Source organism: Triturus cristatus, chromosome 8 (genome assembly GCF_964204655.1).
Source record: "Triturus cristatus chromosome 8, aTriCri1.1, whole genome shotgun sequence".
NCBI classification, from domain to species: domain Eukaryota; kingdom Metazoa; phylum Chordata; class Amphibia; order Caudata; family Salamandridae; genus Triturus; species Triturus cristatus.
Genome location: NC_140591.1, coordinates 1,469,012,735 through 1,469,038,603, shown reverse-complemented (window position 1 = coordinate 1,469,038,603; position 25,869 = coordinate 1,469,012,735). Strand labels below are relative to the sequence as shown.

Below are 25,869 nucleotides of genomic sequence, written 5' to 3'. Positions count from 1 at the left end.
GATGTGCAAAGTTGCGTTAAGTTAATTTTGCGATGTTTATCACACATTCTTGAGAATATCCCCCTCAGTGTACAATCCAAGCACGGTAACTTCTATGCAAGCCTTTCACAGCGTGGCACCTGATGATGTACTGACCAATACCAACGTGGCACACACACCAACCAACCAATACTAGCACAGCACCTGATGACGTACATTTCAGCTCCTTGCAGCAGCTCTACCTCACTTACAATTTCTTCATGTAAGCAACGTTTTACAAAAGCACCACAGCAAGCACAAATAACTTTTGCCTGTTTCACTAACGTAATTGAAAGTTATCACTCACTCAATGGGAGAAACAGGGAATAAAGCTTTGCAACGTTATCACACATGCAAGTGAAATCTCGACCAGAGGAAAATCACCTTGACTAGTGCAGCTTCTCCTTTGCACAACAGGATCTACAGACACCAATCACTATTGGTACACTTACAACAATCAGTTACAGTTCTCTATCTCAATTGTGAGGCTGATGATACCTCACAGATCGACATCACAAATCTTAACAGACCAGTTAAGCCACAATATACTTATTATCTATACTGGGATCTTGGACTGCGACGAGCCAGATAACTTCAACTTCTCAGCGACAAGCGCTTATGCCTTTACATGATCAACGATATACCCAAAAAGCACATTAGCTCTTTCATCCAGCTTCGCAGCCTTCTCCGACATATAATGGAAACCATCCCGTGAGACAAAAAATGTCAGTCCAACTACCACACACAATTTGCGAAACGCAAGCCTACCTAGACTCACTCCTTGGACACCACACCTGCCTTCAGTACTGCTGAAACAACGTCAATATTCCAAATTGGGCTGTGGACTTTAGGGACATGAGCTGGACTTGTGCAAGTTCTGTGTCTTTTCTGGAATATTTCTAGCTCCCTTCACTTCAGTGACAAACCATCCTCGCCGCTACCAGTTGATCCATCGCACTTTCCTCTATCTCAATATTCTGGTGTGGTCATCTATTACATAACACCACTGGTCATGTGGACCTTTTATTGTTGACTGGAAGCATATTCAAGGAACCAGCACCAGCAATACATTTCTATTACAGTGAAGCCAGTTTGGCTCCACAAAAATAACAGAAGGTTGTATCTAAACCATGAAGGTTTAATAGAAAACGTTAGTCAATTTACAGTCAGTAAATCAATGAATCAATATATCTAAAAAATGATACAATCTGAATTTGCATATTCCAAAGAAAAAGACACAAAATACGACAGCGTACAAAGCACAAAACACAAGATAAATTGGTTCCATAAAGGGACTTCGCTAATCCAAATAAAGCTTTGAAAGAGGCGTGTGAAAGTTACGAGGATGGTGTCAGCATCATATGAACCAAGTTAAGGTTTGACGGCATAGGCGCAGATGTTTAAGAATAAAGCGCAACATCCTGGTCTGCGGAAATCAGCAGAGTGCAAGGCGGATCTTCCCTCAGCAAAGTCAGAACAGGTTTCTACTAAACTATTCTATGAACACACAATTAATTTACAGTAGAAGATTCTGGAATCTTCGCCCCACCAACTCCTCCTGGTTGACCCAATCAGGGAGCATTGTCTCCTGGGAGCAAATGAACTCCACGCGTTCCCACCAGCGCGCAAAGAATCTCACAGCTGCACAGCCATGAAAGTAGCAACGGTCTGGTCTGCTTGGTGCAGGAGTCTTTCTCTCATCCCCATGCACAACGTGTCCATGGCCAAGTTTCAATTGGACCGCGTCTAATCTAATGGCTTCTCAGGACATACAAAAGGTCTACTCTAGCTAACGAGCAATGCTAAGCACCTCCAGAAGAAGAAAACATGAAACTTACAGTGCATTTTACAATGAGACAATTCAAGTGGGATGGGCCTACTCACAGTCAGGCAAACGTTAAGAAATAAAATAGCAGTCAAATGAGTAGAGTTAACATATGCAATACCTTGATGATGGGTCAATTATATTTATATACATATATACGGCTTCTGCTGCTCAAACATACAAACACCTACTTATATTTTCGTTTGTAATAATTAGTTACATATGCAAGTTTATAAGGAATAAATGTGTGGAGCACTAAATTACGTGGCTCTGGCAGTGTATGGACACATAGGACAGGTTGATCAGGGAACAGAGGGCCATGGGAAAGGCACCTAAGAGATAGACGGTTCACTGCATGGCCACGCCCCTCTGTCCCACGATAGGGCGGCCATCAGAACTCTGCCTTTTCTACAGTCTATTACCATTGGGTAAGCCACCCAGCCTCAGGGTGAGAAAACGCACTGACAAAACCTGAGATCTTCTTTACGTACGTGAGTGCATGCACATGGTGCCACTGTCTCTCAGGCCCATGCACCTTTTCTCTCCATGTGTGTCTTCAGCAGAGCTTAAGGGTGCCACATTGTACCGTGTGATTCTCTATTCTTTAGAATTCAAGGACTGGATTTTTTTTTTAAGAACTCGCTGTGTATAAAGTATGAGGTAGGGATCCAGGGCTTAATTTGTGCCGGTGGCTGCAGGTGGTGTGCACCGGCGTTTTAGTGTGCTGTGGGCTTGGACTTATTTCACCATCAGACCTTCACCCAAGAAAAATTGAGAGCGAAAGGAAAAAATAAAAAGACAAAAAAAGAGAGAAAATGAGAATGTAGGTATGAAAAAGAACCTGTGAGAGTGAGATAAAAAGAAGGAAATGTAGGTTGGAGGAATAAAGGGGCACGAGGTGGAAACAAGACCAGACAGCTTTGGTATAGGACTACGCCAGCATTAGGTAGTGCATGGAAAATTGTGAGCTCCTTCGCTTACGTTTTTACAAATTAAGCGCTCCTGACATTTGAGGTGTGAGTGAAGACCTATTCTCCACACTGAACCATCTGCTACTGGCTTTATTTTCCCTTATCTGGGACAAGCCAGTTGGTTTAGTGTGTAAGACGTGTGCTGTTAAACCTCTGTCCCGTCTGCTGAAATTCATTATGACATCATATAATAGGTTTCTAGGCAAATTTTTCTGTACAGCTAAATAGGTGTAATGAGAAATGCATGTACAAATAAAACAAGCTATTTCATGCATTATTCAGTACTGATAGAATTGAAGCGTGGTTTTAACCTTATACTCATTCTTTGCTTTATATTATGTTAACATTCATATAGCTAAATAGACATATGTAGGTATTGTGTATAAAATGTAATGAGTTAATACAAAATGTCACGTCATTTAGGTTGACATATGTGCCGCCAATTTAGTTAGAAGAACGCCATGTTCTGATGCAATCGAAACTGTTACTTTCATACTCGAAAGTGTATCTTGCTCTTTCACGAGAAATGGCCTTTGGTAAGTTTTGTTTCTTCAAAGCCCATGTTAGCTCGTTAGTGCATGCCTTTCCATTTAGATCAAGGCCTTCTCCCACTTGTCTAAAGGGGAGGATAGGCCAGGCAACCTTGAAATGTAGATAGCTTGTACCAGGCTGCAGAATCGAGACTTATGTTTCTGTAACTCCATTGTATTATGGCACCTGCTAGTGTTTTTCCATGGTAGGCGGGTCTTTGTGGGCCCCGCAACATACACAATGTAACCTTATGCTTGTAACAGTCAGTCCCTCGTCAGCCATCATAGGAGGCTGTTCTGATAGGACTCCACTGCAGTGAATAAACTAGTTTGCTTGTATTCTCTACTGCGTCATCGACTCTTCATTCTTGGAATGCTAAATGAGGTCGAGAGTGGCCCGGGTGGCCCTAATCGGGTCACTTCCTTCAGTACTGACGAATTTTATTTTGTACTGCCCCAATTTTAGGTTTATGTTTAGCAACTTACATCCTGGTTTCTATTGTTACGTCTCAGCCGGATCCAAAACACCCAGTATCGCTCACTCTACACTTGAGATGTCTCTGCAACATAAAAAAAAATTCTTTATTGTGCCCCTTGTTGCTTCTTGGATTTGGGTCAGAAGCACGCCAAGTAAATCAAGAAAAGCATAGTTTGAGTTGGAAACTAAAAGTGTAGTAAGAGCACCATGGTTCATTGAACCTTAACTATGGCTGGTCAGACCCATTAACAACACATCTTGAAAAGAGCCCTTGCTTACTCAAGTTTTGTGGGAATTAAAAAACATTTTTCATGTGCTTTCCCACCTTGGAAGCACATGGGCATCTACTTCTGAGAAAAGCAGGAATAAGCACATTTAGGGGGTGATGAATGGAAGGCAAAACCATTTAAAATTCGTAGGGGACGTGGTGCCTCTTTCCATAGGTAAAAATCGTTTTGTCCAGGAATAAAAAAAATTAAACTTGAAATGGAACTTTCTGGAACGTTTACTCAGGTAAATAATGCATCTGCTCGACAATAAATGCTTGCAGCATAACTTTTATTGGTTTGAACGCTGGCAGGCAGGCTCAGAATTGTAACTTACTGAAGTCGATTAAATAAAGGCTACTGTTTGTGGTTATAGTAACACCTGTTGTTTTTAGACCTCTGTAAAATCAAAGAATCAAGTTATTGTTCTTGGAATTCCTCTGTATTTTTGGAAATTAATTATATATGAGGTCTTACATCATCTCCTCTTTTCTGTATTTGAATCCAGCATAACAAAGCAGAACTGTAATATATTTAGGGCGTACATAACCCCAGGCTGTGTAAGCCTTTATGCCTACAAAGAAAGTCTGCAACGAAGGCAACCTGTTATTGTAAGGTTTCCTAGGCCCACGCACCTGTCTCTGGGAATATGATCCGGAGGAAGGGGCGGGAGTTGCCCTTTTGATCTCTGCAGTAACATACACAAAAAGACATATGTTTGCTGCCATTGAAAGCTAAAAAAAATGGTACCGCTGCCGAAAGTTCAAAATCACAAGATAAGATACAGCAATCTCATTTACCTGGATGCTTTCAGCAGAAATGGCCGCCATTTTACTTTTCACTGCCTCTGAAGAGAGCTCTTACTCTAAAGCTCTGAGGTTGGGCTCATCAACCCGTAATGATGGGCAAGAAAACCGTATCAGCTTTTCCTCAATTAATGCACCTGAGGCAGATTTGCAAATCGCGAATTTCAGTGAGGATTATTTTCATAGCTTTTAGTCAATCTGAAAACCTGGCTGTTTTATGTACCAGCCCAACCCTAGTCCTTTGTGATAACAAGGTCATTTAGACCATAGCGCGTGTGCACAAATGGGTGCAAACGGTATTGGCCCCTGTTCTGGAGATAAAGTTGAGAGCAAATTGTGCTCCCTCGTGTTTTGCACCGACTTTTCAGTAGTCTTGAACTAACTTGCACAAAAGAGGCAAAAATACAGTTGCTGTACAGTACAACATTCTCCTTTATGTGGGGAAAATTTGTCAGACTTTGCACCACCTCAAAGTCATGCAAATTGCAAAATTTTGATAAAGTATGTGCTTTCCAGAGCAAAACGTTATTTGCCCTGGGAAGTATTCCTTCTGGCAGCACAAGAATTATTTTTACTGCTTTGAGTTAAGTTGAATAAAAACACCACAGCAGAAACCTGTGACCCCAGTTGAGACTTGGATGGTGTAGTGACCTGCTCGTCACTGGTCTAGTGTTTTGTGGTACCAGCCACTCCCCGAGGGCTGGCTTACACCCCACCCCGATCCAACACAGGCGTCACAGGACATGTGACCCTGGCAATGAAAGGGTCCGGGCGCATGTGCCCTGGCCAGTTCTACCCAGTAACTAACGGTGTCTGTGTCACAGTTATTTATGCATGGGGGTCTAGGGCCTCGCTGCATTACATTGGCGACAAGCGGGTGAGCCGGCGTGTGTAGCCGCCTTGTTGGTGGTTGAGGGGGAGAGAGCAGCCCGCATCGATGGCACACCCTGCTAACAGGCGTAGGAAGCACCTGACTGCCCGCAGGGCATTGAAAAGCCCGTGGAGAAAAGGAGGTGATCGGGAGCCCACCCCGCACCTGAAATGCCCGCAAGTGAGTGGCGACACACGAACACGGAGTGACGGTGTGGCTAGTGAGGGAGCCAGTGGCATGACCCCTGCCACCGGCCTGCTGAGGCCCAACTGAAAAGGGAGCAGAGATGGGGCCCACCCCGAATCAAAAGAACCCGCTGAGTTGTGGGCGCGAGGTGAGACCAGGGAGAAGTGAGGCTGAGGGTGTCAGAAAGTGAAAGGCCCGGCGCGCCCAGGTGTGATGACCACCCAAGAAGGAGAATGCCACGCATAGTAGGCTGCCGTCCCAGAGTGAGTGGCCTGGCGTGTGTCGCTGTGTGCTACAGACTGACGATTACCTGCCTGGCGGATGTGAGTGCCAGCGCAGAAGAAGCAGCTCATTGAGGCAGACACTGCGGTAAAAACAGGGACGTCTTGAGGGCGAGCTGTGGCACTCAGCAGGGGCGACGACCCAGCCGGGGAAGGAACCGCATGGCCGTTCTGATGCCTCGGGGCAGAAGCACCCTGCAGCCTGAGGGAATGGGCAGCAGAACAAAAGAAAAGGGAAGCACCCATGAGATGCCCGCTGCAGCATGAGCGAGGTTCCAGCAGCAGACGTGAGGAGGCTGCGACAACAGGTCTGGTCACTGCGCAAAGAGAATCCATTGTCCTAGGGGCAGGACTGGGCCATGGAGACCCATGTGAAGTGCACGTTCCATGGAGAGGTCTGGTGAGAGAAGAAGTGCATTACCAGAGGGGACTAGACCGTGTTGCGAAGTGAAAGATCACGAAAGAGGAAATCGCGTGGTTTGAGGCCACCGCAGAAGAAACTTAAACTTCAAGAAGAAGAGCAAAGAAGAGAGAGTGTGTGATCAGACAACTCGCACTCTGCAAGACAGAGGACCAGATGTTCTTGCACTCAGTCGTCCTCTCTCCGCCTCCCTCTACCTCAAGCACCCCCCCCCCCCCAAATTAAGGTGAAGCAACAGCAGAGGACGCCCCTTCTCCTACCTCGCTGCTAAATCTTGGAACGACCTCCCACCACACCTCTGGACCTCTACCTCTCTTCTGGAATTCCGGAAGTCACTAAAGACCTGGCTGTATAACTGAACCCTCCAGAGGCAGCAACATCATCAGCGCCTGGATATCGTCCCAGGTGATTAGCTGCCTTTATAAATCCTGGTGGATTGATTATAGACGTGCTCTGATATTTCTTTTAGCTTCTTCTGATCTAGATCCTCCTGATAAAGTGGGCGCTATTTTAAAAAAGCATTATCGATGAGAATACATATGAATATTTTTTAAAGGTTTGTTCAAAAGGTGTTTTAGAAACCATATTGCATATTAAGGTCTGCTTTGAAGTGATATCAACCTTTTTGTGAATAACGACCTAATATTAGATGTAACGTAGAAAGGATGTAAGCAGACTTTTATTTTGTGTTCTGTTGCAACTACTTTAGAAAAAGAGTATTAACGGCGGACTCCAAAAGCCGCACCTCCTTACTATATTCCCATAAAATGTAATTGATAGTATAGTTGATGTTGGTGTGCACAAGCCCGCTCCTGCATCCGCCGCTAAAAGATGCAAACTGCCAAGCAGATCAATGAAATTTTAAAGAGAAAAGTCGGAGTGGTGCACCACCAAATTGTTATTTTATATCACACCCAGTGGTCAGTTTTTTTCAGGCCGCACAGGACTGTCTGTCACTGGACAACAGCAGACTCTGAGGACAGCCCTGGTCTAAGGAGGCGGGCGGCAAACGACTCCCCTGACGAAGTTCAATTTCTGAACGAAACGCATTGGCTGAGACTGTCCTCATACTATTGTTGGACAATCAAAATAAAGACTTTTTCTATTAAAAAAAAACTGACCACTGGGTGTGATATAAAATAACAATCTGTTGCAACTACTGTAGCACCGCAGGATAGATATAGGCAGGACCCTGTCATAACAAAGTATAGTGGCACGACTCGGCTTTGCATGTCTGCACAGTTTAATATTGAACTTATTCCAGGTGATGACGCAGGCCTAGTTTGCGGTTAGTGTGAAAAACGGGGCGATATTGAATGTATCTGGTAAATTAAGACACCCCCAAAGATCAGAATTTATTGGGTTTGATAAATAGCCCCCAGTTACAATCTTTGCCCGAAAAATGTGCCTGGTGTTTGGATTGTGGGGCCCTTGGCTCCAAATTTAGAGTGTCCGGTTATCTAGCGGGCATGTTCCGTGGTATATTTCAGGAGGTCATTCAGAGGTGGTGCTTACCACGCAAATCATAATTGTGGTACATGTAATAGCAGTAGTTACTGGACATATTCTGGGTCACAGAATAGAATATCACTTTGGTTTCATTATCAAATGTACTGTATCATGATTTTTTTTAGATTTTAGCCAAAATGTTTTATTTCATAGACTAGCGATCGTTTTGTGGATTTTTTATTATATAAATATTAAAATGTATATCATTATTGAATCCTTTCTGTTCCTTTCTTACTGCGAAGCGCTGGTAATTTATGAAATTCAATCTTTTTTTGGATGATTTATTTCTACTGTATAGTCGAGCTAGGCGGTGGCCGGCGGGGCAAATGTAATTGGGGCTTTAATTCGAGGGGAAATCGGCAGCCGTGATTTTGCAGAGAGTCTCCCACGGGATGCTTTGTCTTGTGAGCCGAGGATAAACAAAGCTAAAGCTAGTAAACGTCACTGGTTCGCGCGCACCTTTTAAATGGAAGTGAGAGCCACGCGCGCACGTGTGGCGCAGACGGTTCCTCTCAGGTGAGGGCTCTGCGCCCCGCGCCCCGGGCATTAACTGGCAGAGACAGCCTCCCTCCAGCCGGCTGCTGTCAGGCCCCTCCCTCACGCGCTGCGGCTGACAGCTGAGGCAGTTTCCCCCCTGGGGCCGTCTCCTGCAGCAGGGGAACAAAAGCAGCCCTTTCCTGCCTGTCTCAGAAGCGGGGCAGGCTTTTGTCATCTCCACGCGAGCGGGCGGAGGGTGCACCCACCTCCAGAGGCAGACAGCAGCCGCCCGGCCGGGAGGGGGACACCGACCCGGGCTCCAGGTATGTGCGTCCGTGGGCTGGGGGCTTGAGTCCGGCCTGGGCAGCTGCCCGCACAGGGCGCCGTGCCCGCCACCGGCTTCTGGTAACAGTGGTGGGAATAGCAGAGCCCGGCCGCGTTCTACACACTGGAACCGCTGGCAGTAAAGAGGAGCGTCCCTTCTCGATATATATATATTAATTTTATTTCACGCGTTATAGCACCCCGAACCTAGGCTGACTGTCCAAGCGCTTTCTGTTATTAAAACGTGTTATTATAGTGCTTGCATACATCAGAGCTGTAGCGCTATAAAAATGCACTGCATATAATTATTTTTAGTAGTAGCATTGAAACGATGAATACATCATTATCGCATATTTCATTATTATTGCTATGTTCTATACCGTTGTGAAGCCTGCAGGCTCTCCCTTTGTGTTCCTGCGTGTAGGCATGTGTCGCGTGCGTCTCTGCTTGTCAGTGTCCGTGCGCTTCAGAACATGTCTATATGAATGAAAACGAAAGAAACGGGCGTGAGAATGAGCGTGCACGCGGTTAAAGTCTCAGTGAGTGAAAGAAAGGCAGATGTGGGCTCGACAGATGTTAGTAATGTGTGTCTGGGTTTGTTATTGAATATGTGTGTATCTAAAAATGACAGATTTGCTGTTTATAACCGGGAGACTGTGAGGTGACATGAGTGTGTGTCGCGGGTGTAAATAGTGCCACAATTCATAGAAAGCTTGGTTGTCTGCATTGTTATGAAACCAGCACTCGTGCCAGACTCTGGTGACGCACAGATGTTGTAACAGGAGGTGACGTCAGACGTCGGCGTGAAATTTCTAGTATGGCACAACAGTCGAGCAAGAGGATATGTCTGTGCGAACCCTCTAGTGTCCTGAAACCTTCCGTTTTGTGGCTTGCAGTAGACACGTTTGCAACACACTGCGCGGTTGAAAGGGCCGTCTGCTCGGGGTGCAACTACATGCCAGTGGAAGGTGCTTCTGACTGGGGCCCACTGTCACGAATTGTGCGGGCAAACGGCCCCACCAGTGCAAAATGTAAGTATCACCAGGTCAAATTATTCTCCTAGTGGTCGGTCAGGGAAGATGACACTTTAAGTGGGAACAGTGCAAAACTCTGCTCCCCAAAGAAATTTACAATCCTGAAAAAATGTAATAGTAAAGTTATGAATGAGGTTGGAAATTTACTCCTGGAGGAGGAGTCCCGCGCAGTCAGCAGTGCAGACCGAGTGGAGTCGAGTGGAGCGGAGCCGTGGTTGGGGCCGGCATTTGGAGGAACCGGGGTTGAGCTGAGGGGTTTGAGCAGGGTTACGCCACGCAGGTCGGTGCGGCTGCAGTTCTCCTTGCTCCCCCCGGTCCCCCGCTCTTAGTTCCCTCGGCTTGCTCACTCTCAGCTGATTCTTCTTTCCCCACGCATTGAGCGGTGCAGAGCAGTGTAGAGCGAGGGGCTAGGGCCACTCTCCCACTCCCGCTGCACCCAAGGACTTAAGGACGATTCAGAAGCAGACTCAGAGCGGGAACCCAGCCAGCCACCCAAACCAAGGGATTTATTTAACATTACAAGATATATCCCTGCATGACCGCTGGGCAGCATCGATTGAGATTTACGAGCCCTGATCCGCAGACATCTGGTCCACGTCTGGTATCAGCATCGGCCAAAAGCAAGCAGAATTAATCAAGTACTTCCTGTTGTCTTGATTTGCCTGACTTCCTGTTTTCTGGATCCGGAGCACGGAACGCTGGTAACCTGGACTAAAAACGCTCATGCTGGATTCCTCAATGTAGGTGGACATTCCGTTCTTGTTCTCCTGAGGTTAAGGAGGAATTGAGGTAGTGTTTGACTGAGAGGATTACCGCGAAGAGCCGAAGTAAACTTTGCCCTATAGACAGACACCTGTTCGGGCGCATTGTGTGTCTCTCTCAAAGGAGAGGGGAGGCCACAGATCGCTGAACGAATCCAGGGGACCCGCCCACAACATAAGTTGTTTGCTGGCGGGGGAAACAACGCCGGAGGAGTGACGGGGACCTACTTGCTGCCCTGCCGATGCTGTGAGCTGCTCCTGGGTGGGCCACGCTGATAGTCTCGCCGCTTTGCTGCACCCCGCGGCTAGAGACTACAGCTCCCAGAGAGCTTTGGGGGCACTTCCGGTCTCCTGTACCAGCACGCCCGGAGGCGCTACATAAACAGCGACGCTACCTCCGTGTCGCGGGACCGCGCGCGGGGCCGTGCCTGAGGCTAAGCCCGGGCATAGGGCGGGCCGTCTGTGGCCGTCCGTGGACGACGGTGGACGGGACGGGCCGCGAATCCTGGTTGAATCGGAACACATCTTGCACAGGTATCCACACTCTGATAACTCGAGGGTTAAACTCCGCATCTGGTAGTAATTGTGACAGTGACACTAAAACCCATTTTCGCCAGTGCAAGAGGTTAGTGAAATACTGTTAAAGACCCAGGGAGACTCAAGGAGTAAGGAGGATAACACTGTGCTTTCAACAACTATGTCTACTAAACCCAAAACCAGGTCAACCAAAAGCAAATTAGTGACCCCAGCAAAATCCAAAAAGTCAGTGTCTGAGAATGTAATTGCCGCTCCACACAAGAGTACCCCCACTGCAATAGACCTAATGTTACAGAAGGTGGCGGGGGAGATAGAGAGAACGGAAAGACGCATATCTATGTCGCTAATCACTGTGCCACTTTCACCTACCCAGCCGGGGGCTGAGAACTCGAGTCTCCTAATGCATGGGGTCAGTCATGAGAAATCAGGTGACGAGGTTCCATGTGCCCAGCCAGTCAGGGAAGAGGACCCTTTGACAAACAGGGAAGGGACTGTAGCCCCGGCGACGAAAGGGAGGAAAGATGGGAGGAAAAACACAAAAACACGTCGTCAGAAGCGCCCCGTTAGAAGCTCCAAACAGAGAACTATGGAGCACGAGCACTCCAGACAAGAAACGAATGCCCGTTTTGTCCCCCCAGGTTGGCTAAATGAGATAGTCTTAGACCTAAAAAACCATCTAGAGGCATTTATAGCCAATCAAATTAAACCACTGATTAGCAAACTGGACAAAATAACACATGAAATCCAGAAACAGGCTAAAGTGAAGGACATACAAACCTCAAACCAGGGAGGTACGATCACACCAGATACGAATGCCCCATTGCAACGACCCCGGCAGATAAATAATTGCGTAAGCACTGCCAAGTGTAGCATCGTACAGGTACACACTGAGCCAAACACAGCAGAAGAGAGGGGCACTGAGGGAATAGGGAAACACCAAGGGAATGGGGGAAGTGAGCTACCACCAAGACAGGAATTAGTTACGCCCTTACCAAAAGGACCCTCTGCTGCATTTAAACATGATTCCAAAGATCACGAGAGACACCAAGCTCACCTCCCATTAGTCAACCTCCCCCCGGAAGCAAGCCCTTTTGTAGTTATATTTACAGGGGTCCCTGAAAATAGAATAGGACTGAGAGAATCACAACTGGAATTGAAGGGTAAAATTGCTAATTGGCTAAATTTTCACAGACCCCTACAACCAGGCCAAGAGGGAGAAATCCAACACGTGAGAAGGGTTTACTGGGTAGGCTCTAGAAGGAAAGACAGGGAGGGTAACTGCGTCATCGCACATTTTAAAAACCCAAATTTGGTGGAGTACATATTAGAGAACTGCAATAGGAATGCCACAAGCACAATTAGGACCATGCCGGTAGCCTACTTCTATCCCAGAAAATTGGGGGCTTATCCACAAAATCCAAAACAGGGGAATAGAGACAGACATGGGGACGAGTATTGGGCAAGGCAAAATGATACCAGTACACAGCACTACCCACATCAACTAGGCCCTCAGTGGACAAATAGATATACCCCCTGTACTCACTCGATGGAACAGAATGACTAGGGTCTCCAGGAAGGCCTAGCATAGCTACTGATAATGGAGGGAGGAGTATAGTGATAGGATCTATGGAACGTATGAACCCAGAAATGAAGCAAGTACCAGATGCCCCGACGCTTAACGCTATAAAAGCGGGGTCAGGGAATTGTATAAGTCCAGCACAACAGGGCCAAGTCGGAAGTAGTATCCAGGAGACCAAGACAAAAATCCTATCTTGGAACATTGCAGGGCTAGCTGGTAAATTTGAAGATCAGGAATGGAGGAAGGATTTGCAGGGTTATAATATATTAGTTTTCCAAGAGACCTGGGCAGTTGATCCGGCAAGGTATCAAATAGAGGGCTATAAGTGCTTTGGGGTCCCCGCACAAGAAAGTAGATCAGGAAGAGCGAGAGGTGGGTTATCTATCTATGTCGATTTAACCCTGGAAGGGAAGTGGACAATTCCACACTGGACATCACATACTCTCCAGGTACTCAAGCACCAGGGTAGAAGGCACAAATCACAATTCTTTAACCTCTATAATCCTGGGCCCACACTAGGGGAAAATCCAGTATTAAGGGAATTAGATAGCAAACTGAGGGAACAGGTAGAACAGACAAATAAGGGGGGAAATCCAATCATCTTTTTGCTAGGGGACTTTAATTGTCACCTTTGCCCTCACCTCGCCACTTTAGAAAAAGACTGGGACAGCTGTCCGCAGCATAAAGGACCGCATTTTGAGCATACACAGGAGGGCACACTATTATCCTCAATGTTGGCTACCTACTCACTGGCGCACACGATGGACATGATACCTCGGGTGGGGGAGGACTCATATATCCCCACATTTAAAGGCAGAGGTTGTTCCTCCACAATTGATTATATAATTTTATCAACCTTCGGTTTATCTAAAGTCACTAAGGTAAAAACAAAATGGAGTCCCTTTAGTGATCATAACCCTTTAACTATAGAACTGACACACATGGACCGTAGGAACAACACGAATGAAAGGGAGGGGAGGTTGCAGCCTGAAGCTCGAGGAAGGCGCCTGAAGTGGATGAAAATAAACCCACAGGACTTCTATAAAACTCTAATTTTGAAAGGGGGGAAATACGTAGAGGATTGCTTAGACCTCCAAATAGAAGGTTCAGATCTAGTGTCCTCCTTTGAATCACTAACAAAATTAGCAGACACACTTTTAGAAACAAAAGGCCCCAGCAAGATATCAACTAACCCACGGTGGTTTGACTCCAACTGCTCGAAAGCTTTAAGGAATTTGAAACAAGCACTAAAAAGCAAACCAAGGGACACAGCAATAGTGGCCAAACTGAGGCAAACCTACAAGGCCAAAATTAAGGAGAGAAAATCAGTAGTACAGGCAGAGGTATGGGCAGATTTGAGAGAGGCAGGAGAAAACCGGGACTATTGTGAATTCTGGAAAATAGTAAATAGGCCTTGTTTTCAAGATCGCTCCGCCCCAACTATTAGCACTAACATTCTCCCAGAACAATGGGTTAGTCACTTCGAGGGACTGTACAATAATGCGAAGGGGGTATTGCAAGAGGGTAGGTGGGAAGGGGATAGGAGTGTAGATTTAACTTTCTCCCTGGAAGAGCTCAAATTAGCAATTCAAGGGCTCACCCCCAACAAAGCACCGGGACCAGATGGGACACCTCCAGACCTGTATAGATATAGACCTGTGGGCCCCTATTTTAACAAGGGTCCTAAATGCGGCGATTAGGTCTGGTCTACCACGCTCCTGGTCCACCGCCCTAATAGTACCTATCTTCAAGAAAGGGAGCCGAGAAGACCCGAAATGCTACAGGCCGATTTCTCTAATCGACGTCTCAGCGAAAATTCTGGGACGGGTGATATTGCACAGGCTAACAAACTGGACAGAGGAACATTGCACTTTAGTGGACACCCAGTATGGTTTCAGAGGGGGGAGGTCAACAAGCGACCAGTGCCTGAATCTGTATTTGTTAACAGCTAAATACACCAAAGCCTCCACTGGAACCGTTTTCATGGGGTTCATGGATTTGGCAGCTGCTTTTGACAATGTCAATAGAACTAAACTCTGGGCCATGATGTTTAACCTGGGTATGGAGGCGGAGTTGATTAACATTCTAAAGGAACTCCATTGGAATACTACGGCTAAAGTACGTTTCACCTCGGATGGGGGCTGCACGGATGCTTTCCCCTGCACAGGAGGAGTAAGACAAGGATGCATCCTTGCTCCTTTTCTTTTCTCGCTATACATAAATGGCCTGGAAAGACACCTCATCTCTCTAGCCGCAGATTGTCCAAGAGTAGGATCACGACAAATACCTGTCCTTTTGTACGCGGACGACGCGGTCCTGCTGGCCCGCACACCAAGGAGTCTACAAATCTTGGTGAATGGGTTTGTTGAATTCATGGCTGACCTAGATCTGGCAGTGAACTTGAAAAAATCATTTGTCTTGGTAGCAGGGAAAAAACCAGCTAAGAAACCACTGTTCAAGATAGGGCCACATGTCCTGGAAACGGTAAATACTTTCCCTTACCTGGGCCTGCTCCTGGACTCTAACATGTACTTTAAGCCTTTGGTAGACGAACATTGTTCAAAACTTACATCATCCAATGGGGCAATTTTGAGCTTTGCACACAGACTGGGTCGGTGGAGCCCGGAACAGATCATGACACTCTATGGGTCCATCACTAAGTCAAAGGCCCTATACGGGGCAGAGGTGTGGGGATTTACGGATGTGACTAAATTGCAAATCGAAGAAGACAAGTTCCTCCGCCGAATTCTCAGAATCCCAAAATCCACCCCTGCGGACATTGCTCATCTTGAACTGGGGATGGGCTATATCTCTGACGAGGTAAAGATCAGACCAATTACTATGTGGACAAGAGTATGGACCAACCCAGAGGCGGAATTAACCAGGGAAATTGTTAAAGACTGTTTGCTAAGGGAAAACGCACTTGAAATTCCATGGTTGAAATATGTTAAAAATACCTTGAAAAGTATTCATCAGACACATTTGTTCTTGGATCATACGCAGATTACAACCATGTCTAAACTTATAGTAAAGAAACTGTTACTGGAAAACTTTGCAAGTGCTAGACACAAAGTGGGACAACTTAAGAGAACAGTAACTGCATATGGCTTGGTAGCAAACAGGGCAGGCATGGAACCATATTTGTTTTTAATGCACAACCAACAGGACAGATTTTTAATGTGCCGTTTTAGGCTCAATCTTTTACCTAACATTTTAGCTTACCCCGCGGGGTTCACCACAACGATTGAGCAGAAGGGTGCCTGCGGCTGCGACAATAAGTCTCCGCAGGACACCCTTCATTTTGTACTTTTATGTCCATTTTATCAATTTCCAAGGCGCCGCTTCCTGGTCCAAATACTGAAAAACCAGAAAATACGCCAAGCAAAAGCAGCCCTGTTGTTTTTACAAAAAGCAAATGATATGTATACTCTCTATGCTATCTCAAATTTCCTAAAAGTTACTGTTAGACTTAGGAATACAAGGAACTAATATAATCGTATTTACATGTCCTTTCTGCCCCTGACCCACAAATCATGTCCCTAGTATATGTTTTTAATCCTTCTCTTTTTAAATTGTTGAAGTTCAGGAATGAAATGTGATAAATTGTATTTTTATGATGATTTTTAATTATCGAAATAAAAACGAACTGAATAGTAAAGCTCTTTTGGTATAATTAGACATGAACAAGTTGCGTTTTGATATAGCTCGAGAGGGTAAGTAGAGCTTTAAGGGACACAAAAGGTTGGGGGTCTCTAAATGGACTGTGGCCAAAGACATTAGCTCAGAATAGTTTATGAGAAGTGTGTCCACTGTACAAAGGGCATATTTCACACATGTGGCCTACATGCATCCTCTCCCTCCTGCTCCAGGTTCTCCTCATCATCCTCCTGGTCTTCCTTCTCATTCTCCTGGCACTGGTTCTACTCCTGATTGTGAACTTTTTCTCCTGGTCTTCGAGGGCCTAGATTTTCTGGCCTTCTTGCTTCTGCTACTCCCAATCTTCTCAGTTCTGGTCCTTCTATTCCTGGTCTTTCTGGTTCTTCCTCCTCCTATTCCTGGTTCCCCTGGACCCTGGTCTTTGTGGTCCTCTCCATGTGGATTCCCCTCACTAGTGCTTAATTTGTAAAAGAATAAATGCCGGTGCCAAAGTCTCACTCAGAACCCCGCAGCAGGCACTATGATTTGTTGGGGGTGCCATATATCAAGACAGCATAGTTTTGATTCCACCTTATGCCTCTTGGATCCTCACAGGTGCTCCCTGGCCCTTTTTCTCACTCTTGCAGTTACTTTGTCTTCACTGCTTTCTTTCTTTGTCGCTGTTTTTCCTCCTTGCTCTTCCTCCTTGTTTCCCCCTTTAGTGTTTTTCTCTCTTTTGCTCTGGGCTAAAGTTTGTTGCAAAAAACATAAGTGTGGTCCCCAAAAGTAAGTGCCGGTGGGCCCCACTAGCAACCATGACTCAAATTAAGACCTTCTCTTGGCCTTGATTACCCTGCACCTCCAGGTCCTTTTCCTCCTGGCCTTTGGCCACCTGGCCTTTCTTGCACTCATCCCCATGGGCCTGGTACTGGCCGTTCTGGCTGTGGTCCCCCTGCCCTTGCCCTTCTGGTCTTCTTGGTCCTACTTGTCCTACAGTTCTAGGTCCTATTGGTACTAATTGTCCTGCAACACAGGACCTATTCCTCCTGATGCTGCTCCTCCTGCTACATGCCCCCATCATCCTCGTCATCCTGTTCCTGGCACTCATAGCACTAGACCACCTGGTCCTGGGACACCTGACTTCCTTTTCTGCCCACCTGGACCCACCCATGCCCTGTCCTCCTGGTTCTGGTCGTATGAGGCCTGGTTGTTTTGGCTTTTCTGGTTTGATCATCTTGGCCTGCTGGTCCTGGTTCTCTTGCTCGTAGTTCTTCTTATCGTACTTGTGGTACTTGCTCTAGTGGTGCCCCTCCTCCCAGCTGTGAGTCAGGCTGGTGCTGTGCACCAGCAGGAACCATCTGATGAAAGCACGGTGGGTTAAGGCACCTGCTGCACAGATCTATGTGTATCCAGCAGTTTTGGTGGTGTTGGCAAGGTAACTCTTGTGGTCAAGGCACTCGCTGGAGAAATATGTGCGCAATGGTCTCAGGTTTAAAGCGTCATACAATAGCACAGAGGGTTAATGTGCCTGCTTTAGAGGGTAGGGTGTGACGTGTAGGTCACAGATTTGTGTTTTAAGTAAGATAGCTCAGTTTGCCAGATCATTGTGTCACCTGCAGGTGGCAGGTTACAATTCTGGTAGTTATAGCTGCACGAATAACGCGGCCACTTCAAAGCACTCCATGTACTTGCAAAGCGTAAACTAGAAATCTGCCAGCTTTTAACTCAAGCTGGGTTTATTCCAAACACGACAAATAGTGACCCTTGGGAGGGTGCTACTAAACACTATCAAGTAGCAAAATATTTAGTCAGTATCGTACGTTGCATAGATAGTTATTATGAGTGTACTCGCACACACTTGCCATTCTCAAAGAGCAGACAAACACACATAGCTGACGAAAGTCTAACAAAACTTTCAGCTCTGCCTTTATCTCTTGCCTGATCGTCAGCGTTAAATCCGTGGGCTCTAGGCCCACCATGCTGAGGAAATGAACAGACACCAACACCGTGATCGTAGTTACTGGTAATGGCCACGAGTACGTGCACTCGGGCTACTTGATTAGCAGGACACCTAATTGGTAGCACCTGTGTTGGATGGGTGTAGGTGAGTGTGCGGGCCAGCCCTCGCGGGAGTGGCTAGCAAAGCATTCAAATGTGTCCGACAGGACACAACAGTCAGGTGAGTAGTGACATGAGAGTGCACCGGAAGTACCCTGATGGGGCTGGTTCCGGATGACCGCCATCTGCTGTCACTCAGGGCACCACTCGCACCGGAGTCCGTATTCTGCTAAGGGAGTCGATTGCAGCTTCCCTGCAGGCGCAGCTAAACACACAGTGAAGGGGCGCTGGCGCCTCTTCCCTGTCCTTGTGGTTTCACCCTCTCCGGGGGCACAAACGGGACGATTCGTTGGGAGTCGCCCGGATCCCGGATGCTGTTCAAGAATGGTTCCCGGATCCGAAATCCGCCAGGCCCGCTCGCTATATTCCAGCACTGCCTCACGTGTGCAAAGTGACGCAGTTAGTGGTGCAAGAACGTGCAATACATACATTTCCCTTTAGGGTTGCGCGCCCTGAACGTGACTGCTGATCCGACTCAGCCTTTCATCTTTGAATGTGGATAACATGAACGGCAATGAGTTGGACAGTGAGAACACACTAATTCATCATCAACGGCTATGAGATACTTCCGGTTACAGTGTGCGCTGTATATATTGCTACGCCTGGTCGAAAGTGAGGTGTTTACAACAGCAGCGTGACGTCAGTGGGTGTGCGGTCGTGTGAACAGCAGATGATGGGGTAGAAGCCGATACCTGTCTGTGCAAGACTCAACTCCGTGACAGCTTGAGAGGGCTGCTTCTATCACTGCTCACTTTGTTCTCACCAGGACTGCAGCACCTCCATGACCAGTATACTTTCTTCTCCGCTAACCTCGCTTCTTTTCCTTTCCTTCAATTTCCCTTAAATCGTTTATTTCACCAAATCAACTAGCTTCGCGTCCCTTCCTCTTTCCCTCCCCATTCCCCCTCACCTTCTTTATCCTCCTTCTTCCCTTTCACCCTTCATTCCATCCATTCCCTTTCCTCCCTTTCCCTCCTTCAATTTTTCCTTAAAGGAATGCTTGAAGATGAGAAAGAGTTAGTTAGTTGGAAAGAGCGCATAGAAGAGGGAAGGGTGCTAAGATCACAGGAAACGAGAGAAAGGGGGTGAAAGAGTAAGTAGAAGATAGAACAAGCATTTACAATGCAATGGTCTCGGCATTGTTAAAGTTAGATCTATTGGCACTGCTCATGACATTATTTTTGTGTATGTTTTTATTTTTAAAACATTTAAAGAAACGCCATTGTTATTTACAATGTCAATAGCGTAATCTATCTCAAATGCGAGACCTATTGCATTTGCACCCACACACAGAGCCACACACACAAAGCCACCCACAAACACAGAGCCACCCACACAGAGCCACCTACACAGAGCTATTCACATAGAGCAAACCACACACAAATAGAGCCACACAAATAGAGCCACCCACACACAGACAGAGCCACCCACGCATAGAGCCACCTACAAAAAGCCACCCACACAGAGCAACACACACACACACACACACAGAGCCTCCCACACACACACACACACACAGAGCCACACATACATACACAGAGCCGCACACACATACACACACAGCCACACGCACACACGTACAGAACCACACACACACACACATGGATCTAGACACATACACATTGATCTTGGGAGCCAAAGCAGAAGTGGCACCGTTGTTTCTAGATCTTTGCATTTATCACTAAAAATTAAGCATTTAAAAAATAAATGACTAATAAAAATTGACAGATTATCAGAAAGGTTTCTGAGGTGGCCATAGTGGGGGCGATTGGTCAGCAAACACTCATGCCGTAGTCGTTACTCTCTGCCTCGCAAAAGAACGGAAAGTTAAGGAAGCTGTTGAGGTTTTCTCTAGGTTTGCCATGATGATTACTCATTGGTCTCAGGATTTTGTATGGTTAGGTCTGAAACATCAGGAAGCTGCTGAGACGTGTTGGGTTGCTGGTAGCTGTCACTTTTTTCTCCTAATGGCTGAGAAGTTATGGAGACTGTGTAAAATGTGGGGGCATCTAACGGCATTCCTCGAGTCTACACGTTATCTGACTGCATTTGACACAATATTACATACATACTTAGCACAGCAGAGAAAGGGTCCAGAAGAGGTAATTTTCAGTCGGGGTGATTACATGTTCTAGTGTTGCCCTGTGTGTTGTAGGTTCTATTGTTGCAGTTTGCAGAGTCATATGGTGTGCTATCATATTCCTTTCCAAGAAATGTGGCTCTGGTGCCTAGATTTGTGGTTGTCGCCATGTGGTTTAAGGGTCTCTCTGGGGCCCACTCTTATGTTGTAACAACAGGATGACCAAAGTCAGCATAATCACATGTAATGTTCATGGCATGGACACCACACCTTCTGAGGCAAGGACGGGGATAGGAGATAGTGGGCACTGCCCAGAGTTGACAAATTGTGCTCTGTGTTGGCATCCTCGCAATCGGGTAGGTCGATTTGCCCTGAATTGCAGGAGGGTTTTCACAATTCGAGCACTTTATTAGAACAGTGCTCGCCAGTGGTGGTAAGATGTCAGTCGGCACCTCATCAGATATTCACAGTGTGGGGCTTTGAGTCATTGAGCTCCTCTCTCTGCAGAGAATATTAGGTCACATCTACCCGTTTGTATAAATGGTTGGGCCGGACGAAATGCCACCAGATCGCTCAATGACCACCTAATGCATGAAACATGTTGACCTATGGCTTTGACCTGAGCTTACTAGCAGGTCTGAGAAGCACTCTCACTTACAGAGACAGGGGCCATTATATCCAGAGTTTCTTTGCTTTCATTTTAAGCTCAAATTCAACCAGGAATATCACATGAAAAGTTTTTTTTTGCAGCATCTGGATGACAGTTGATTTGATTCTCACACGTTTCACCAATCTTCTCAAGTTGTAGGACACACCATTCCCAACCCAGCAATGATGCATTTGCCACAACTGTTAAGCCTGGGCGTAGAACAGTGGCGGCTGATGACATATGAAAGTGGTGAGGCATAAAAGTTCGGGATGAGTGGCATGTGGCAAGCGAGCGTAGCGAGTGATCCCAACCGTTATAAGGGAGTTCGGGGGATGATTTGCAAAAACATTTGGAGTAGGGAAAGTAGTACTTAAGGAGTAATATTTTATGTACTCTTACATTTCTTTGTGACTCAGATCTCAAACGTCGAATTCTTTATTAGTAGAAGTGCAAAAAGGGCACCACTCCTTTCTATTTGAACTGATTGAGTATGCCTATTACCTTAATATTCTCATTTTATTCCCTTTTTAGATGTTTTGGGGACAGTTCACAAAGGCATTTAACAGTATGTAAAAGAGTACTACAGGAGTAGCAGCCCCGTCTGAACTATTATTTATCTGTCTTAAAAAACCCACAACATGCTCCCAGCAGAAAGTGCTGGCGGTGTTTAAGAAAGCTAAGTGTCTGGCTGGCTTCAATTACCACCCTGTGATTATCTGGTATTCCAAGCAGCAAAAAGGGAATAAATTGCATCTAATTAATGCTTCTCGGTGACACTGATCGGAGGCTGTGAGGACAGTGAGGCAGGGGGCGCCCTGGCAGCAATGTTTGTTTTTTCCATCTTCGGTGGCAGGGGTGGCTCAGTGAGGGAAGGGTTGCGCTCCTAATGTTTGTTCAATCCACCATCTGCGACTTTAATTCCAAATGAGCTGCCTGATGCCACAATAAATTAAACAATAAGAAAGTATGAGGCACAGGTAACTGATGCATGTACCTGACCTTGTTTCAGTTGTACCACCCGATTAAAAAAAAAAAAAAAAATTAAATTAAAGGTGTCCGATCGTAAATGCTGCGAGTGTCATTCCAGGCCTTAGAAAGGCCACTGCGCACAAAATGGAGAATTTGCCGGTACCGATTTCTTTTTTAGGGGGGCGGGGGGAAGCTGGGGACTGAAAACACTTTATCCTTAAATCAGCTGATATTTTTAATAGGCAGAATGTCTTTCCGGTTCATTTTCTACAGATGTGGCACTATTAATGCTGTGCACTGGCTGAAATGAGTGCTCAGTGAAAAGGCTTTTTCTTTTAAAAATTCAGCAGTGAAACCGAACTACTGCTCAATCTGAAGGTTTTTTTTAGCAGCAATAACAGTATGACACTCTAAGTTATGGATATTTTCTATCTGCTGTGTTACGCCTTTCTTCAACTGTTAGAACGGAAGGATGAATAGGGGAATCAGCCCTGCTGGACCTCGATTCTGTGCTCTGAGCTTTGCACACGGAACGCCGTAGCACGCGCTCACCTCTTTGAGCCTGTGTAGTGGACGCACTCTTAGATGAAATTCGTGTCACATCGTCTATGCGTTTGTGAAGTAAAAGTAAACTAATATCAGTTGTTTAGTAGACGCAGTGAACACATGTTTGATTCACAGACATGGTGGAAGAATGGGATGACATGACTAATTGCAGTTTAACAAATCTAACCTCCGACAGCTGGTTAGTGATACTGACGGCTGCAGCGCAGTCTTACGCAGACCTTTCCCTGCTCGACGATGCACAGATTATCATGCCACAGTTACCGCGCATAAAGAACACCGGATGTTTGTAACTGCCAATGGCTGAAAATAATGAACGTTGTCAGGAATCTGAGGCGCATGTGGAGCGGGAGTAGTACAAACAAGGCAGAGCAAAAGGCACACCACTGCCTTTCTCCGAGGAAGAGTAGAAATGCCTCGGAGAAAGGCAGCCTCCTTTTCGGATTCGGGGGCGTGTTTTGCTGTTGTCTCCTCCCTGAGACTTTTCGCAAAAAACACGCCCCCGATCCGAAAAGGACGGGGCATGATTGGAGTGACGGGACCTCTTCTCCAATGGCTGGCCAGCATTTACGAGGCCAGCCAATGGAGAACAGGGCAGAAGAGGGGCGGGTTCAAGCCCCTCTTCTCCCAAGTCATTAAATCTCCGGACTTCCGGTCTGCCGACCGGATGGTCCCGAGACCTAAAAATGGCCAACGGGCAATGAGGAAGTGACGAGGAAGCAGGGGACCTTGAAATGACATATCTGATGCATGAAATAGCCCCATCTCAATAACTTTATAGGAAGGACCCCAATACCCACCTGCACAGTAGAAAGTACCCGAAGCATAATGTTCTAGGTGGACCAGAACCTGCCTGGCCTGAGCCCTGGTAAAGACAACAAACAGTGGCAAAACTCTAGGTTTGGCTTTAATGTGGCAACACAAGCAAATAACCCATGGACAAAGGATGCTTGTCGTGGCTAGCACATTAAAGTCAGATCTGTTGGCTTTGCTGTTGCTTGTTTAAAATGAGAACTAACAACACCTCGCAGCAGGGGCGGCCTTAGGCATGTGCAAGCTGTGCACCTGCACAGGGCCGCCAAACCCCAGGGGCCGCCACGAGGAATCGGATACAATACATATTCGTGGCGGCCCCTGGCAGGGATTTGGCGGCCTTCGGCTTCCGAGTCCGCCCTGCCTGGACCCCCTCTTCCGGGGCCTCCTACCTATGCTCCCTGCACAGGGCCACCATGAGCCTAGAGCCGCCCCTGCTCGCAGACAGCTGTGCTGTCAAGCTAGACTTAAAAGTGCGGTGGGCTGGATTAGGTGTGATGACCCGACCATTCTTGGTGGCAAATACATTTAGAAAGTTCTCCCTGAATAGAAATGATCATGGGCAAGCCCATGTCCTGCAGGCGGCCATGCTAAGGTCAGGCGACATGTTCCATGTTTGATTCAAAGAGCAGTATTATTTTATTCATGTGTGTTGTTTTATTCTGAGGCATTTATGAAGCACTGCACATCGGGTTGGAGTACGAAATGGTTCATTTTAGACAACTCTGGGATGTATTGACAGCCTTACTGTTATCATAATACAACAGCATAGATAGGACTTGAGACTAAACAGTACGTTATGGTATTTCATCAAATAAGGTAGAGCGGTCCAGTAGGTAGTCACCTTGTTAATTAATGCCATTGGGCAATATTCAGATCAATTAATGTATGAATGAAAGCCATGCTGGGAACCTGCACTGGGAATTCCCAAGTTATCCTTCTTGTACACCAACAGTAGCATTAGCCAGCAGGTATTACAATGCTTACTTTTAAAATGTACTTTGTCGTGTAGTTTATTACTTTTTTCTCATATATGGTACCATTAAAATATCTTGTTGCTTGCCGATTTTTGTTATTGGTTGTCATGTAAGAATTTATCAAGAAGTTTCACTGATTCCTAAAATTGAATTTTGAGTGGATACAGATCCGCCATTTGCAATGGGTGTCTTCTGGACTCGTCTTCCAAATGTCAGATCGGTATATACCAATGGCTTGCGACCATAATTCTGGTCACAAACCATTGAAAAGTTACTGACCCCAAGTTGAAGTGGTAACCCATTCTCAAAAATAAAGGAACCCCATTTGGACTCCGTTCCCTTCTTGAATGTTGAAAATCGTTTCAGGGAGAGCAGGCAGTGATCAAAGGGCCCACTCTCAGTGAAAAATGTTAAAAAGAAAATATTTTTTAAAAGGCTTTTACTTTAAGGAAAATGGGCTGCATTAAAAAGGGTTCCTTTATTTAAACATAATTGTAGACATGGTGGTCTGCTGACCTTAGCAGGCTACCGTCCCTGTCATTGAGGCCAAACAGAGTGAGTTATAGACAGTTAGTGACATGCCTCATGAATATTTATGAAGTAGGTTGAATTGTGACCCACTCAGATTCAACATTTTGTGATGTATTGGTCAATAGGTCGGGTCCCATAAAATACTAGTCACAAATTGCAACCGGTTTTTGCAAGAAGTGTATTCGGACATGGGCCCTCGATCTCCTGAGTGCCTCAAAATGAATTGCTAATCACAAATGTTTTGTCCTGATCGAAGTAACACAAATCATGAATTTCAGCATGAAAAATATTTAAACGCATTTATAAATATAAGATCTTAAGCTAATTGAGGGATACATTTAATTTAAAAAAACAGAACGATATTTATGAAATAAGAAAAATATGGAGTAAAGTGATTTCCAGTGTGGAAACGGGTGTTTGTGTTTTCAGTCACCCTCGCATGTGATCATTTCGCTGCAATGCCACGTGACGTCAGCCCGTGTCCACCCTCTGCCTCAGTGTGCACTCCAACCAGGATGTAGTGCCTTTGAAGGATCAATGCGAAACTAGTTTTGACTCTGTTAATGCATGTGCTCCTCTGGAGGGATTTTAAAGAATTTCACAGCAATCTGCTTCACTAAGTGATTGCCGAGTTCCCTCTCAAGAGTTGAGAAATCTC

At 46.1% G+C, this 25,869-nt stretch overlaps 1 protein-coding gene across 3 annotated transcripts in view; it reads left to right on the top strand.

Moving 5' to 3' along the window:
* The first annotated feature begins 8,771 nt into the window (after positions 1-8,771).
* KLHL35 (kelch like family member 35) overlaps positions 8,772-25,869 on the top strand; it is a 145,666-nt gene continuing 128,568 nt past the window's right edge. Inside the window, exon 1 of one of the 3 annotated variants that reach the window (XM_085623286.1) lies at positions 8,772-8,962. The gene's annotated coding sequence lies outside the window, so the exon portion shown is untranslated. Of the gene's footprint in view, positions 8,963-9,886; positions 9,995-10,772; positions 11,293-25,869 lie in introns of those variants that run through there. The other 2 variants (XM_085623287.1, XM_085623288.1) reach the window with 2 other exon arrangements.